Source organism: Dromiciops gliroides, chromosome 6 (genome assembly GCF_019393635.1).
Source record: "Dromiciops gliroides isolate mDroGli1 chromosome 6, mDroGli1.pri, whole genome shotgun sequence".
NCBI classification, from domain to species: domain Eukaryota; kingdom Metazoa; phylum Chordata; class Mammalia; order Microbiotheria; family Microbiotheriidae; genus Dromiciops; species Dromiciops gliroides.
The window spans coordinates 219,867,691-219,884,156 of NC_057866.1; the positions used below are offsets into that span (position 1 = coordinate 219,867,691).

The 16,466-nt window shown below is 37.8% G+C and overlaps 1 protein-coding gene across 1 annotated transcript in view; it reads left to right on the plus strand.

Annotated features, from left to right (window-relative positions):
* Nucleotides 1-763: 763 nt before the first annotated feature.
* Nucleotides 764-16,466, plus strand: part of NDST4 (N-deacetylase and N-sulfotransferase 4) — a 376,202-nt gene continuing 360,499 nt past the window's right edge. The window contains 1 exon segment of the mRNA XM_043973174.1: nt 764-1,233. The gene's annotated coding sequence lies outside the window, so the exon portion shown is untranslated.

Sequence of the window (16,466 nt, forward strand, 5' to 3'; positions counted from 1 at the left end):
GCCACACTGCTTCTCATTAACACTCTTGTTTATAACTAGGGTTTTCCTTATATCTAAACAATTCCAACCAAAAAAAAAAAAAGAAAACAAACCTCTACACCTCTCTCTCTCTCTCTCTCTCTCTCTCTCTCTCTCTCTCTCTCTCTCTCTCTCTCTCTCTCTCTCCCCCCTCTCCCCTCCCCCCTCTCCCTTCCCACAACTGTGATCTTGTCACCTCTTTTACCAGGGCATCAAGGAGGAAATGGGGGTCTGCCGCGTTATGCAGCCCTGCCCCTCCTGTTCTTTCTCTGCCTGTTTCAGTGCTACACACCATGAATACCTGTTCCTGAACTTTTCCCTATTTTCCCTGGTTATAAATAACACCCTTAGGTGTCAGTATCAGGAGATACAAAGTGGACCTTGCTGCAACGTGGTGGACTCCAAGTGGCTGGTGAAGGAGATGTTTGGGGGCGTGGGGGGGGGGTTGTTGCCCGTACAGTGACAGATTATGCAAATCCTTCAGGAACCTCTAATCAATCACTGTGGTGTGAGAGGAATACAGCTGATCCCGGAATTACTTTCTATTGGAATGTATTCATGTGTAACATCCCACTGTCTGAATGACATCACACCAGCTCCTAGTCCTTGAAAGTCTTGAGGGTGATTAGCTGGAGGAATGGGCTGTTTCTGCCAATCATAACCCAGCAAGGCTGCCTTTAGAGTTCGGGAGATATGAGAGGCAGGGAGGGAGGGAGTGAGGGCGAGACTAAGGAAACTGACTGACTACAGCTAAACAAGGAGGCGCAGCGGCGGCAGTGGCAGCGGCCGCAGCAGCAACAGCAGCAGCATCTGGGATCCGGGTGATTAAAGACTTCGCTCGGGCTTTTTGCTGTACTCTTAGTGTACCCTGGTGTAATTCGCATGTCCAAGAAGGAAGCTGCATTTAACGGTATGCTGAATAGGGGTTCGGAGCCTTCCAGCTGGCTGCTTGTTTTGAAAGGGACAATGTGTGTGAATAAATAAAAGGAGATTGTGTAGGAAGAGTTCAGTGACAAGGATCCAGAGCTGAAGGAGTCTTCCCGGGATGTTGTTCAGACAGATGGTGGGAACTGTAAACTACTCCTGCTTCACTTGGAGTCAAATGAGTCTGGATAGCCGAGCTGTCTTTTGCAAACACTGGATATATTCGAGTTAGAAAGGCAGGAGAAAAAAAAAAAGAAAGAAAGAAAGAAAGAGGGAACATTTCTTCTCTAGGTAAGTTTCTGATTGATTTGTGCCCATGAAGGTGCGTAAAATAAGTCAGTATATGTTGCATAGTCATGTGGACAAGTCATGTACTGTGGTGTTTTATTTAAATTCAAAAGCGTGTAGAAAGATACTTTATTATTATTATTATTATTATTATTATTATTATTATTATTATTATTATTATTATAACTCTAGGTCTAATTAAACTCCACGTCAATTCCTAACCCCTTTCATCTCCTGTGTATTTAGCTAGCATGGACCTCTAAAGTTCTGTTTGTACTCTAAGTGGAGAATAATGCTAGCTATCTCATAAGACCCATCTCCAGACACCTGAATGTTTGAGTGATACCTTGATAACACTTTTCAGAAAAAAGAAAAAAAAAAACACCCTCCCCCAACCCCCCCAGTCACTCTAGTTCTGCAAAGCCATGTCCCAAGCTAAATGGAAGAAGACTGAATGAGTGGTACTTACAGCATGCCATTCAAATTCCTTTTGATGGGAACCCTTCCAGTCAGAACAGTGAGGTTTACAGATGCATTTTGCTCAGGTGAGCCCATTACAAACAGCTGTCAGAAACATTTGAAACTATATGATCTGGTTGTGGGTTACTTTGCAGAGAAACTGAATCCCCAGAGCCAAAACTCAAGATCTGCTTCCTAAAACAAGAGCTTTCAAAGCAATAAACTCTTTAATGCTGCAGTGTTGGGGCACTAGTAAGAACAACAGCATCTCTGTGGGTGGCTGGTAAAGTGTGAGTCCAAGTTCTTGCTGGCTAGAATGAGTTCTCAAAGGAGAAGTATTCTTCATGTAATTTTTTTTTCTCATTCACCTAGTACTGTCTCTGGAGAAAACTAAATAGAATGAAGGGTAAAGACAATTTTCTTCTAATTTGGTTCTTAGTAATTAAGCACTAGAAATTGTCAAAATCACTATAACAAAATACTGGTTTTCATTTGCATTGAATTCTGTTTACAGTGGCAGATTGTAACTTGATGTCTAATGAATCTCTGCAAAAGTTCCAGTGGTGTTACATTACCAAAGGCTTCTTTCAACTAACCTTTGCTTGAGTACTTGATACCTACTATCTGAATATCTCTGGGCAAACTAAACAGTAATAAGTAATTTAACAAAAATAATAAATTGACTCAAAAAGTTTTTCTTCTAGAAAAAGATTCAAATACTTTGCCAAGTTTCACTTAATTCCTTTTAAAAATGGTCCTTCCAGTTATTTCATCACTTAAGCATTAAAGTAATGGGATTCTTTTACCTTGATGGATAGTCTAGTTAGCTCTATATGGAAGATTTCAAAATAGAAGAGCTTATATTTGGACCAGTCTTTCAGTGGCTAACAGCCACATTTTTTCTTCCCACGATTCAAAACAATTTTAAAGTTAAAATTGTAAGTGTTTGTCTTAAGTGAGCAAAGCAAACTATATCAACTGCCAATTTGGCATGCATTGGCCATTTTTTTTTCAAGACTGCAGAGTTTACTTATGCATTAGCAGCTACTCTTTATTCTACTTGCTTGATTTGAGTCAAACAAAAATTTCTAGTGGATTTCAGAAGAAAGTAGTGGTTTAGAAACAATGAGTTCTTGTCACCCCAACTTTCCCCTCTGTACAATCATATTTCTAGCACCTGCTAGCAAGTTTTTCTCTTTCATTTAGACATTCAGTGAGTCTTGTCCTTGTAATGATGGATTGGATAGTGTAGTTAAACTGATAGTCTGTAGTAAGTTAATTGGTAGAATTCTCCAAATGGAACAATAAGCTTTAGATTATGTCTTTCGGGTTATAATTAACGATGGTCCAATATCTTTGGGGATTACCATGGGGGGAACTTGAAAATTTATGAAATCTTATTAGTCATATTATGGAAACAATCCAAATCAGGAAAATACAGCAAAACATCTATAATCTTGTTTATGATTTTCAGTGAGAAGAAAGCAATCTTTATAAATAATCTTTATAAATAGATTAATACATATTTGTTTTACTTTAAAGAAAGATGTGTGGATTATTAGTTGTCTACTGATTGAACAGAGTTCTTATCGAAGAACTATTCTCCTTGGTATTTTTTTTTTGTTCTAAAACATTGAAAGAAAGAAAAAGCAACAACAACAGGTGCACAATTTATTCTATATCAGGAGATAAAACCAAAACATGAAGCCCCTTAAAGTTGAGAAAGCAAAAGTAGAAATGTAAAAATGCCACATTATGGTCAGAGCAAGGTAGGAAATACTGCCAATTTTATCTGATTTCTATGACTATTCATTCAAGATCCATAATTGGATTTACTTCCAGACAATTTCCCCCCTAATATTACATATGTCAGAGTTTTAACTTTAAGGGGGGAAAAGAGTACCCTTCTTTTTCAAAGCCAATATTGAATTTTATCATGGAGATCCCATTTAATTATTTTAATTTAATGAGCCTTTTGGTTTCCAAAAGGTCTTTCTCCTTGCATATAGCATTCTAGTTGTATACTATGGGAAAGGTTTAACTCAGAATAAAAGAAGATACAAGTTTCTTCCTGTGTATCATAAGATAAGCATTAACATACTGTGTTCCAACTGGAAGATTATGGCTGGGTGCACATTCCCAGATTTTGGAAGAAGTTGGTAAACCTCATACAACAAATCTCCACTATCAGTCAATGGCTGGATGCCAGTGCTGGGAAGCTGGGCACCAGAAGGCTCATTCTGTCTGTGCTGAAATTCATTTATAGAGTATTATGTTTAAATAAAGTCCCATCTTAATTGTGTAGAACATTTGGATAACTGCTGAAGTTTCCTTTTCCTCATCTGCTGAAGTGCTGGTTGTGTCCCCCATTAGACTATTAGCTCCTTGAGGACAGGGACTGTCTTTTAGATCTTTTTGTAGCCCCAGCATTCAGTTCAATGCTTGGTAGGCACTTAATAAATGTGTGTTGACCGACTCACTAATTTAATCCTATCTCTGCCAGGTACTTCTGTGACCTTGGGCAACCCTGCTGGGCCTCAGTTTCCTCACCTGTAAAATGAAGGGTTTTGAACTAGGTGATGTGTGAGGTTTCTTCTCACTGTAAACCCATGATCCTAGGATTCTGATGATTTTTTCCCCTAAAATGTGCTTTACGCAATAATAGTTACCTTAAAGTTAAAAGGTTAATAAGCATTTAATTCTATCACATTCTACTTTTTTTTTTGCCCTTATGTTAGTGTGATAGATACAGTGGAAGGGGACTGACTCTAGAGTCAAAGGACCCAAATTCTTATGCTGTCTCTTGGCCAAGTCCCTTAGTCTTCCTTCCTAAGCTTCAGTTTCTTTATCTGTAAAAGGTGAGTGTTAGACCCAGACAGCCTCTAAGACCACTTCTAGCTGTTAATCTATGGTCTTATCACTCAGAGACTTTAAGCTCCCCCAGGGCAAGGACTTTTTGGTTTCTCATCTCTGAATCCCTGTCATATTGCATACTGCCTTGCTATAGTAGGTATTTCATAAATTTTGTTGAGTTGAATTTTCATGATCCTAGGGAAAGAGAGGGAAAACCGATACAGAATAAACTAGGCTATTTCTTACCCACCTCTTGGGGATTCTTATCAGAATGAAATATGAGAAAATCTCCTATTTCCCTGCAAACCAAAGGAAAGAAGTTCCAAGTTTACAAGATAATCTCTGGCTTAGTAAAAGTCACACCAGTGGGTTAACACAGCAAATATCTTATAAAGACAGTTCATTTAGTAGCACAAGATACAGAGTACGTAAATTGTTCCCCAAGAGGTCCTCCATATCATCAAGAAACAGAAATACTTTGCTATGTCTTTTGATTTATTTTAAGGGGATGGAGTGAGAAGAGTGATGCAAGTGGCAGACAGGATGTCATTGCCTTCAGCCATCATAGAGTAACCTTAACTCTCCTCCCCCACCTAACACTTCAGCTGACTCCCAAGTGTGCTGTTATTGGGAGTGTTAAATGCACTGCTTCCCCCCCCCCCCATCAAAAGTTAGTGGTGGAGATTTCAGTTTGGATTTTTTAAAAATAAACATTTGTTTCTTTTTCTATTTCCTTTATTCTCACCTTTGAAAGAGAAACTATTGCAATGATGAGATAGCATTTGGAGATTCAGTTAGAGATAATTAATGCCCAAATCTCCTGAAAGCATAAAAAGTACCAGAATGAATTTCAAACACATATGTGCTCTGGAAGAACAAGGCCAGTAGGTAATTCAAATATAAATCTGGTTAGTTCAATATTCCCCACACTTACTAGGAAAAGGAAAAATAATCTAGTACATGGCTGATTATGTTCACTTGAGTAAAAAACAATAATAACCTGGCTATCATTGCATGTAAAGATTATCCAGTTAATTAATAATAAAACTATTATTATTATTATTATTATTATTATTATTATTATTATTATTAACTACTCTTTACATAGTGTTTTAAGGTTTGCAAAGCACTTTATAAACATTATGTCATTTTATCTTCACAACAACCCTCAGAAGGAGATGAGTTGAGGAAACTGAGGCAGACAGAGGTAGGTTAAAGAACTAGCTCTTGACCTGGATAGTACACAGCTAATAAGTGTTTGAGAATGGATTTGAAATGAGATCTCTCTGCCTCTAGGTCCAGAGCAATATAAATTGGTACTGAACTATTTTAAGCAAAAGTGGTGGTTTCTTACATTAATTATCCCAATGATCGGAAAGTATAGGTAGCTTTAGAAGCATTTCCCAAGCCTCTTAAGATCAGGATATTATTAGGGTTCTAAAAAGAACATCTGTAATTACTTAATCGTAGCTAAGGGGGAAAGAGAGAGAGAGAGAGAGAGAGAGAGAGACAGAGAGATCTGATGACAGCTATATATAAATGTCTGAGGAGTAAATGTGATCTTGACTTGGAAGAGAATATAGTCCTGGCTTTTGGGAAAATGAAAGTGATGATTCATATATGACATCAAAACTGAACCAGCTGAAAAAATGGATGGTTGTCATGGGGAAAAAAATTCTACATGCTAAATTAAACCTTGGACCCTTCAATGGGGATGATACTTTTTAGTAAGAAAGAACACTGCACTGCCCATTTTTGTTGTTGTTTTGATATTGTTTGCTAATGCTGGGCAAAAAAAGATCAGCAAAAATTTTGTTCTAATTTGTTTGAGAAGTCCTATCAAGTAAAAGGGTAGTAAAAGAGTCCTAAGTCAAAGTTATCTTATTTTTATCTATATATTGGTCTCTGTCCAAAGAGTTGGTATAAAAGACTAAGAAAAGTAGTAGACTTAAGGGGTTAAGATTAGACAAGACCTAAAGACTAAGAAGTGAGAGGCAGTGTGGTATGGTGGAGATTTTGCTGAACTTGGAATCACAGTATCTAAGTTCTTTCATTTATTGACTGTGATGAATCACTTAACTTTTCTGAGCCTCAGTTTCCTTATCTGTAAATGGGAAGAGTTAGGCTAGATGTCCCCTTATATGGCTCTGGATCATTAATAAATCTACATTTTTCTTTCCTCTTTCAAGAAAAAACAAACAGGGAACAATATACCTACAGTGGTATCTCATACAGTCCTCTGAGGCAACTCCCTTGTGTTCCATTTAATAATTTTTAATCTAGTAGCCAGGTTTGGACATAAAGTCGGGGCGGGGGGGGAGGGGGATGTGCATGGCACAGATGATAGAAAGAATGAGAGTCAAAGTGGAATGGGAGAAATACAGGTCACAAGAGTGGTGATGTAAGCTGTAAAATGTTGGCTTCTTTCCCACCTAGGTAATTACATTTAATTTACTTAATTCCTTTAAGTGGAGTCTTTTGCTCTGCATCCATAAACTACTACTGCCATTGTGGGAGTGGGGAGAGAGGTGGGGCATCCAATCTGAGAAGTGGCTGCTGTTTGGTGGCAAATACATAAATGGATTGAAATAATTCTTGAGCATTGTAAATTCCCATAACTCATTTTAGACTTGGTTCTATAAACACATTAACATTAATATACATCTCAAAAGCTGTCTGTCAGACTAGCATAGAATAATGGGAGTGGGAGGGAGGAAGGGGTGTATAAGGGTTATTTTGCACATTAAGAAGCTTTGGCTTGAATCCATCCCCAAAGCAGAAACTCTATTCTGGAGTGCAGATCCATGGAATTTGTCATATTTCATCAGAAATCTCAAAAGAGTTCTTCAACTTGATGTACTGAATAGAGTCTCTCACTCCTACAGAAAAATAATTTAAACCTCAGAAATAAATATAGCAACTCTGAAAGATTAATACAAGAAAGAGAAACAGATGCAGAGATGCATATGCCACAATGAATGCATATATGAGTCCTAATTCTATTCATTGCCCAAAAGCACAAATAAGTTTTTAGAATTAGAATTTAAATTTCATTTGCTTCTCTGCCCTGACTTTCCCTAGCATGTCAATCTAATACCATTCTTTCAAATGTTACAATAATTTCAATTTTAAAAAAAAGAAAATGTAATGGTTAATGGATTCCATTAAATTAAAAAAAAATAATTAAAGGTTTTATGTTGATATATCAAGAGGTCTCCAATGGGAGTAAGTCAGAGAGAGAGAGAGAGAGAGAGAGAGAGAGAGAGAGAGAGAGAGAGAGAGAGAGAGAGAGAGAGAGAGAAACTGTGCTTTTCCCTTTGGTATTTAATATGTTCATAAATAATTTGGAAAAATGGGTGGAGCTCTGCTCATCAAATTTGCAGATGACTCAAAACTGTGAAGGCCATTTAATACAATCAGTAGCAATCAAAATCCTAAAGAATCTTCAAAGCCTAGAAAATCAAAATCATTGTCAATAGGAATAAATGTAAAGTCACACTTAAGTACAAAAAACCAAATCAACTTCACAAGTGAGACATGGCTACATAGCATGTACTCTGGGGAAAAAAACCCACAACTCTGGGGGTTTTAGTAGGTTGCAAACTCAAAATGAGTTAGGAGTCCAATGAAGTAATCTAACAAGATAAGGTATTCTTTCTGGGCTTCATTAAAAACAGCGGCACTGCATCCCACTGCACTTTGTCTTCATCAGAACTTGCTGGACTAATGTTTTCAATTCTGGGAACCATAGTTTAAGGACATCAATAATCAGAAAAGTGTCTAGAGGAGGATAATCAGGATGATGGAGTGCTATGTATGAAAATCAGGTGAAATATTTAGAGATGGTTAGCCTGGAGAGGAGGAAGACATGTTTTTAAGTATTTGAAGCACTATCAGAATGAAGGATAAGACGTATTCTTTGTTGTTGTTCAGTCATGTTTGACTCTTCATGACCCCATTTGGAGTTTTCTTGAGAAATATACTAGAACGGTTTGCCATTTCCTTCTCCAGATCATTTGGCACCAAAGGCAGAGCCAGTAACAATGTATAAAAGTTACTAAGGGACAAATTAAGCTGTGATATCAGGAAAAACTCCCTAATAATTAGAGCTAAGTTGATACTTCGAGAATTGGTGTGTTTTCCTTCTGTGGAGATCTTCAAATATATTATAGGCAATCACTTCTCTGATATTTTATAGTATATATAGTACTTTTATAGTATTTATATAGTACATAATATTATACATAGATATATGTATACTTTTCTCTTTCTTTCTTTTTTTCTTTCTTTCTTGTACAAGTTGGACTAATTGGACCCTCTCAATACCCCAAATGTGTGAATCTGTGAATCATTTAGTCAAGTCTGACATAGCAGATAGAGAACTGGTCTGGTCAGTGAGACTCCAGTTCAAGTTCTGCCTCTCACATATACTGGCTGTATGATCACTTGACTTCTCAATGATATACACAATTTTCTAAGACTCTTATGTTACAGTGAAGTTACTGATCAACATTTGTTTCTTCAGGCAGGAGTCCTCTGTACCATTGAAATAACATTTCTAGTTCTTATCCCTAGTCATTTAAGCATGATATTGCTTAATCCATTTAGCTGTAGAGTTCCTTTTGGAAAAACTGACACATGAAATGGTATAGTCTATTCATAAACCAAGTGAGTTTAAACTCAGTGTGTGATGAGTTACCATTGGCTTTTCTCTCTGGACATATAAATATATGCCTACTTTTTTATTTTTGGGACTAGCAATATATGCTTTTTGGTTGGCTATGCAAAAATAATCTGGGGTTACAATTTTTGTCTAGTTACATTATTACTTCATTTAAATAGAAAAATAGATACAGGTGGGGAGATGATCTGATTTGTTTTTGAAAATCCATTTCAACCTCTTTTTGTGGATATAAACTGTTATAGGTAGGGATTTATATAAGGAGTCATCTATATTACCTTTTTGACACAATGAGCTAAGTCCTAATGGAGAGGGGTCTGATCTAGGGAGGATCCAGCAGCTGTGCAGAATAGACAGAACAAGCTATATAGAGCAATAGGTGTGACTTTTGAAAGTAAAGTAATAAAGCAGTAGGAAAAATAAAATTGTCCAACATCTTTGCTCATCTCCAGGTGTTTTTAATAAGTTGTTGGAAGGTTGTGTGAGTGGGTTAACTTGTGGTCACGTGTTTTAATTTTCTATTTCATCTCCTGAAGGTATATGCCTATTTACTAGAGAATCCCCAAAGACTGAGTAGCTGAGTGGAATCGATTGTCCTCCTTCCTGCTCTCAGAATAGCAGGTTGCATGAAGATTTGGGAGCAAATTTCCCATAATGGAGAATCTTCTCCCTTCAGTCAGTGCTACAGCTGAAGAATGGAACAAGCAAAATGGTCAGGAAATATTTGAGTAAAACTGGGTGGATGAAGGTCAGTAGGAAGCACAAAGAAACACAGGAAGAATACAAAAAGATTTCCTACATTGTCAAATATGTGGTTCCTTTCCTGATTTGGTTTCATATAAGAAAAGGTTCAATTTGGGGTGTACAAAATGAAAGATCATCAAAAATATTTTGAAAATGTAATTCAGAGAAATAAAGGTTTTTAAACTACTCTAAACAATAGATCATTTGGGACCAAGAACAGGACTACCTAAATTAGGTAAGGGATTTTGTTTTGTTTTGTTTTTTGGAGGGTTAAGTGACTTGCCCAGGGTCACACAGCTAATGTGTCAAGTGTCTGAGGCCGGATTTGATCTCAGGTACTCCTGAATCCAGGGCCAGTGCTTTCTTCACTGCTCCATGTAGCATCCATTAGGGAGCTTTTAAGATTTGTGAGATATATCTATAAGACATTTGAAGGCAAAGCCAAATTTCAGGAAGGAGAATGTTATGCTTACTAGAGTGTTCACAAGACACTAGTCAGGATCACGATCAAGGATCCCATGAGAGAGGAGGGAAAGAAGGGAGGGAATAAGCATTTATATAACAACTACCATGTACTAGGCACTGTGTTACATACTTGTTACAAATATCTCATTTGATCCTCAAGACTACTCTGTGAAGTAGGTGCTATTATTATTCAAATAGAGTTTGAAGTGTTTTCCCCAGGGTCCCATAGCTCATAATTGTTTCAGGGCAGATTGAACTCAGGTCTTTCCAATTCAAGGCACAGCACTCAATTTACTGTGCTACCAGCTGCCTGGGAATAGGGGCACTAAGCTTGGAGATGAGAAGAATCAGTGGTTGGTGGAGAAGAGGCATGATTGTTCCGTCCAAGTCTTTGAGGGTTTAACTTTTGAAAGAAGCATTAACTTTATTCTCCTTGGTCCTTAAGTAAGAAAACCAGGAACAGTGGGCAGAAGTTGCTAAGAATCAGGTTTTGGCTCCATAGAAGGGGAAATGGAAGAATTTGAGTTCTCAAAAAAGTGGAATGTGCTTCCTTTGGAGTTCCTGGTTATATCTTCACTAGAGGTTTCTATACCTTCACTAAGGATAGGTAATCATTTATCCTGTGTGTTGAAGAGGAGAATTCTTGTTCAGGTGTGAATTCGGGTAAATGGTCCTTTCTATCTCTGAGAGTGTGTGCTTCTAGAAAGAAAGTGCATGGTAGATTGCTTGAGGAAAAAAAGACAATTGAAAGGAAAGAAGTAAAGAGATTAGATCACAGGAATTAAGGAATCCTGAATAGGAAGACAATTCTTATTTTGACCCTGCTCAAGAAACATGCTAAGTAAGGACTAGATGAATAGAGAAGGCAGACTTTTTAGACTCCAGTTAACCCAGAAGCTTTAAATTGGAAGGGCATTGCTTGTGTTTGAAATCATAAACCATGGTGATAAAGTGTATCAGTTAGGCAAACAACTTGTAAATTCTTCTGACCACACCCTAGGTTTTTCCCATTTTTTTATTATGCCATTTAGCACAGCTCTAGAGATCTAATGAGAGTTAGCCATATGCCCTTCCTACATTTTAAAACGATCATCATTTGAAGCTGTAAGAATCTACTAGATTGTTTCCATTCACTAGCTCTGGTTTTTGTTTGTTAGTTTTCCTGTCAGTATAGGTAAGTGTTGGAGGCAGCTCTAATACCATAACTCTCAGTTCAGATTCATTGCTGGGATAAAATGAGGAGTTCCTGAGTCAATGAGCAGTGAACAAAAAGTTTATTTTGTCCTGACATCACAAGGATATGCAACGAGGTTACAGGGATACTTAATTTCTCTGGATGTGGCTCCCTTCTCCTCATAAGGAGCTTCATCTGCTCTCTAGGACTGGGCATAGGGAAGGACATGATGACTGACATCTTCAGAAATCCACCAAGTCTTTAGGGGCCTAGATTCCAAGTCATGGAACTTGAGACCAATCAGGTTCAGGTTCATCATACATACACACATCACCTGTGTGTATGTATGTTTTATATATGTATGTAGATATCTGTGGATGTATTGTTGTTTAATCATGCCTGACTCTTTGTGACAACCCCATGGACACTACCGTCCATGGGGTTTTCTTAGCAAAGGTACTGGAGTGGTATGCCATTTCCTTCTCCAGTGGATTAAGGCAAACACAGGTTAAGTGACTTGCTCAAAGTCACACAGTAAGTCCTGACTCCCAGTTCAGCATTCTATCCATTGAGCCATATAGCTGCCCCATCTATGGATAAATATGTGTATGTATGGATATATCTATCTTTCTGTTTATCTATCTATGGATATATATGCATATATCAGGTAGAAATCTATATATCTATGTAAATATCTGAATCACAGCTAGTAATCTATAAATATATATCAATATCTAATTATATATGTATATACATATGTATGTGTATATATACCAAAGGTCATGCAGTTTTAAGCTATCAAAGCTTAAAACTGCAATGAGATTTTTAGAATTCTCCATATGTATATCTATTTTTCTATTAGGCCACAAACTCCATGAAAGCAGGAATGATATTGGGTCTTACCTTTGTGCAGTTCCTCCTCCCCATCCCCCCATTCCACCCACAACTCTAGGCACAGTACTCTCTCCCTAGTTGGTACTTAAATGCTTGCTAATTAAATTGAATTCAATTGAAAGAAATTGAAGACCACAGCCACCCCCTCCTATTTCAGTATCTCATTGGGTCCATTCACAGCTTCTTGGAAGGATTGAAGTGGCAAAGCTAGACTGTCTGTATAAAGGGAAAGAGCATTGAAAAAGTGTAGCCTGAAGGCTGCTGGGAACAGACTGAACAGAGAGATCTTGGGAAAAGGCCTAGAGTTGATATCTGAGCAAGTACCACACCCCATTGTTCCCCTGAGGGCCCTCTTCACCTTCCTTCCCTCTCAGAGTCTCTGGCTATTTTCCCTGCTTCACCCCTCCCTCCTCCTAGTTAAGTCCTTTATCTTGGATTCAGGTTCATTTTAGGACATACATGGTGGAGGTAGTGGGTCAGAGCATGCAAATCCACCCCTGGGATCCGAGAGGAGAATACTAGTACACTGCACTGCTCTATTTAGACTCCCACCTCATGCCCCTTACCTCACTCCTGCCTGTGGTCCTTTACTCCAATCTGACAATGCCTGGGGATATAAAATCATCTTCCTGGAAGAGCAACGACTCTCAGAAGAAGGGTGCTGGGCATGAGAGAATTATATAGAGTCTCTCTGCATCCCAGGTCTCAAGAGACTCTCCTTTCTTCAATGTGAGTGACAGTAATACAATTTTCAATCTCTGAGTTGCTTCCTGACATTTCCACATTTCAGCCACCAGCTAAGGTAACAGGACCTAAACCTAAAACCCTGGGAAAGGCGTTTTGTTTTGTTTTGTCTTGTTTTGTTTTGTTTGGTGGGGAAGGGTCTAAAGGGAAGTTGACACAAATTTGGATATGTCCAAACTTGGTGTTTTGTTGTTGTTGTTCTGTTTTGGTGGGGAAGAGGGAGAAATGATTATATATTGAAGTTTGGCAATGTAGTTATGTGGTAAGTGGTCCAAGAGGATTGTATTCCTAAGGTGAAGTTTCTAGTTTGTAAGATTTCTTTCTTTTTGTTTTCATTGTGTGTTTTTTTTTTTCCCCTCATGGTTTATAGCCTCCTGAGGGTGGGACACCTGAAGGGGCAGAAAAACAAACAAACAAACAAACAAAAAACCCCCAGGATTTAATGGGCTGTTGTGTCCCCTACCTTTCACACTTTTGTCTTAAGGCATGAATAAAACCTACTATAAGTGAAATCCAATTACACTGTAACTCCTTATTAGCCCAAATACTCTGATTTCTTTTTGTTTTCTATCACTGCGAGTGTTCAACACAAATTGGGCAATCCTTTGATTCCCTTTGAAATGATCAAGATGTTGCTGCTTAGCACGGTTTGTTCATTAGGAAAACTTACTTTTTGCTTTGATCTTTCACCTGGAGTAATGGATAGAATGATGAGTTCATTTCCCAATTCTGTAACTTACTATTTCATATGACATTGTACAAGTCACTTACCTGACATTGTTTAGTCATTTTTTTAAGTCATGCCCAGCTCTTCATGACCCCATTTGGGTTTTCTTGGTAAGAGATACTAGAGTGGCTTGGCATTCCCTTCTCAATCTAATTTTTTAGATGAGGAAACTGAGACTGGATAAAGTGACTTACCCAGGGTCACACAAGGCTAGTAAGCATCTGAGGCTGGATTTGAACTCAGGTCTTCCTGACTCCAGGCCTGGCACTCTGTCCATTCATTGCACCACCTACCTGCTCCTTTTGCCGAGATTCCTCATCACAAACATGAGGGGGTATATAAAGTTATCTAAGGTCCCTTCCAGCTCCGTGTCTGCGATTCTATTTGCTCTGCAATCTGTTGGGGGAAGGGCAAGAGATAGATTGCTTGTATTTAAAAGTGACATTGAAGGGAAAATTAATAGGGTAATATTAGAATTGGTTCTTTTGAATGGTTGTATATAGAAAATTAAATACACTTTTTAGCTACTGACTTTTAGACACTTGGGGATTATGAAAAGGGTTGATGTATTTTAATTCATTTCAACAATGATCTACTATGTGAAAGGAACAAGTCACTTATTTTAAGTATGCAAAGTCAAGGTGAATGTGGTTGTATGGCTATGTTAATGTTAAATGAGGGGACAGCTAGGTGACACAGTGGATAAAGCACCAGCCCTGGATTCAGGAGAACCTGAGTTCAAATCTGGCCTCAGACACTTGACACTTACTGGCTGTGTGACCCTGGGCAAGTCACTTAACCCTCAATGCCCCGCCCCAAAAAATGTTAAATGAGGAAATTAGTACAGGAATTAGTACCAAAAGAATCAAGGAAGACATAGGTTTAGCTCCTGCTTCTGATACATATTGGGTGTATGACTATGACCTTGACAAATCACTTAACTTCTCAATGGAAGAAAGGAAGCAAGCATTTATTAAGCACCTACTGTGTGTCAGGCACTGTGCTAAGTATTTACAAATATCTCATGCGATGCTCACTACAACCTTGAGAGGTTGGTGCTATTAATACCCTCATTTCACATTTGAGGAAACTGAGGCAAACAGGTTAAGTTACTTGTCTGGAGTCATATAGCTAGTGAGTGTCTGAGGTTGGATTTTAATTCAGGTCTTGAAACCTACATGTTGCAATGAATTTTATATCTTACTCTACTACAGAAAGTTTTGCTCCCTATATCAATGAAATCTCAATTCCAGTTCTAATCTCTATCCTGGAGTCAAAATAGGAATCTTTTTGTTTTCCTTTGCCTTGGGTAACATGTCATCTGATATCTTTTTCTGTTGTTGTTTGCCTGAAAAATCTTTTGTATAGATTTAAAAAAAAATTCTAATCATGTTAAATAGTACTCAGAATTCCTCCTATACAGAGCAGGTGGTTCCTTTAAGAAGGCCCTTCTCACATGGTATATAGTTGAAACAATAGTAAGTTAATTTGGGCCACAAATGGCATTCATTGAGCAAGGTAACTTTCAAATCCTATATATTTGGGTCTTTTAAGGAAAATGAAATTTTAAAATAATTCAGTAGACTAAAGTAATTAATAACTAATGTAAAAAAATATTTGATTTCTGCCTAAGAAAAGTCTCCATGTTTTGTTTTTGTTTTTGTTTTTTTCTAAGGAAATATTTACTAGCTACAATAGGCTCCATAGGTAAGAAAACTCAGTCCTCATGAAGTGGTGCTTAAGATTAATTTACTAGCTGTATAACCCTGGCCAAGTCACTTAATCCTCATTTAATCCTCATCTCCCCATCCTCCCCCCACCCCAAATAATTAATTTAAATTAGAAAGCCAGAATCAGAGAATTGCAATTACTAATCTTGACCCCAGATACCAATAGGGAGTTTTTAAGATTTGCAACAAAGGGTTTTCTTATTACTTTGCATTCCATTTCTTCCTTTGCACAGCTTATCAGAATCCACTCCTTTCTTAACACTGCCCCTTAGAATCTGTCATTTCCTTTAAGACTTAGTTCAAGGGGCAGCTAAGTGGCACAGTGGATAGAGCACTGGCCCTGGATTCAGGAGGACCTGAGTTCAAATGTGACCTCAAACACTTGGCACTAGCTGTGTGACCCTGGACAAGTCACTTAACCCTCATTGCCCCGCAAAAAATAAATAAATAAATAAAAATTTTAAAATTAAAAAATTTTTTTAAAAGATAGTTCACTGTCAATTATTATATGAAACTTTCCCCAACTTTTAGTTCCCATGTCTCCAAAATCACCTCCTGTTTATTTTATGCATATTTATATACCAGGTAGTGTGCTAGGAGGTAAGTATTCAAAGATAAAAGGGTAACCATAACTCATCAGTGTTTCAGTACCCTCTGCTCTTCCGGAAGACTGGAGGCTACAGCAAAGAATCCCTCCCAAAAAAGCTTCCATTTAAAGAGGACTCCCAAATTTGCTAATTCTTTACTTCCTACCAACTGCACTTC